We start from the raw sequence: 2,057 nt of genomic DNA on the forward strand, positions 1-2,057 counted from the left end.
TTCATTAAATTACGGGTTATTACACTCTTCCCCCCTTAAAATGAACTTCGTCTCAAAGTTTGCCCATAACTACTACCACAATACCTATAAACATCCACACAATTGAGCACCATCCAGCTTATGATAACACAAGTATCCATTTACGATTATCAACCACACCAATATTATCACAAGATATCCCAATAATAACTCAAAGTATTTGTAGTATCACATTCCTTCCCCCTAAAAATATACTTCGTCCTCGAAGTTCGAGATATCAAACAACAGAAATAAACAAACCATTTGTTGTAACACCGCAAAACAGGTAATATACATTGTAACACAAGACAACTATTATTTCCAACATAATATTGATTGCTAATATAATAAAATTTATTAAACGGAAATTAAATAACTACAACCTTTGAATTGATTTTGATTTATTACTTGCGCGTTTATTTCTTACTAATGATATCTAACTTAAACATGGATGAGATTAATGGAAATATATAGGCTTAGGACAACACATTCCGCATATCACTAGACATATTATTCTACTTCATAAAATTTACAACATCGAAATATCAAGGTGTAAAAACTTATATTTTCATGGATAAGAAAACATGTTACAACTTTCAAAAATCATTAATGAATAATAACACAATTACTTCTTGAGAACTTATACTTTTTAGAAAATACAGAGAGTTAAAAATTCATGAGGTAAAGAACCAAGTCAAAAACTCATAAGGGCAATTTATAATGCATTTTACAAATTATTCGGTCGAAACAGAAATTTTACAGCAACTTGTCAGAATCTTAAGGCAACTTGTAAAAATCACTATAAAATGTCAAAATATTTTCTTGCAACGTGGCTTATCAATTTAGAAACATATATGAATATTTTAAACAGTGGATTTGGAATCATACCTAAACAATATGTAAGTTTTAACTGGAAAATTTGACAAAAACATGGGGCGAAAACATAACTCTACAGGAATATTCTAACCACTGTCCACTAAACTATTTATTACTCCTAAACCGTATATTATTTAAGCATGAGACCAGCGGCATATGAAAGCTACTCACAAGGCTATCACACGTAAAACTTTCTGAAATTAAACAGGCGATAAATGGCAGCCAAAGAAATCAAGGGTAAAAATTACGAGAATTCAACCAAATCACATTCTTCACAATTCCACACAATTTCCGTAATATTTAACATGTTAATCATAATTACGCCTTCCACATACATGTTAACATACTTTTCTTATACCCACATGTTTATACCAATGCTTAAAATTATATCACATTCTTATCTCCTTACAAGCAAGGTTAGGTCCCCGTAACCGCAGGCATGAAAACAATATGCAAACAAGGCAAACAAAACTCCTAAGAGAAATAATCTACCTTTATTTTAAATTACCCCACACTATAATATCTCTCAAGGTACCTGGTTCAAAACTTAGTGGGCCAAAGAGTACGAATTAAGGCACGCTTCTTAACCATAATAAGAGGGGCTCCTAACAGTTCCTACCCGGGGTTCATTTTATTAGACTTATGTTTATTATTGTTCATTGGCTAGGCCTGAGGATCGTTTTGCTCTGATACCACTTTGTAACACCCCCATTTATTTAGGAGCCTTTAGCAACACATTCCCAAATAAATAAGACTGTTAATATCTCGATTTTCCGAGGTAGTGAATAACAAAGTACAACAAACCAAAGTCATTTAGATTAAAATTTAGCGATTACATGTTTAATACAACTTAACCAACTAAACTTATTATAAAATAAGATACAACTCGCAGCGGAAATAAATAAGTGATTAAATAATCTATGTGGTCTAGACTTCTAGGAGACTGGCCAAGTCCTCACGCATCCCATAGCTCCCAAGACAGCTAATCTTTAGTACATGTCAAATATGCTCCCTATTAAAGTTCATCACAGGTGTTTGTTTGGGCTAAAAATAGCACAACAAAGAAGGCCCACTTAATAAAATAAAGGTTATGGAAGAAGTGATAAGAAGGAAGGAAGACCGCGGTTGGAGAAAGGGGAAACGGGCTCAAGAGAGATCAGGAG

The sequence above is a fragment of the Silene latifolia genome, chromosome X (assembly GCF_048544455.1).
Source record: "Silene latifolia isolate original U9 population chromosome X, ASM4854445v1, whole genome shotgun sequence".
NCBI classification, from domain to species: Eukaryota; Viridiplantae; Streptophyta; class Magnoliopsida; order Caryophyllales; family Caryophyllaceae; genus Silene; species Silene latifolia.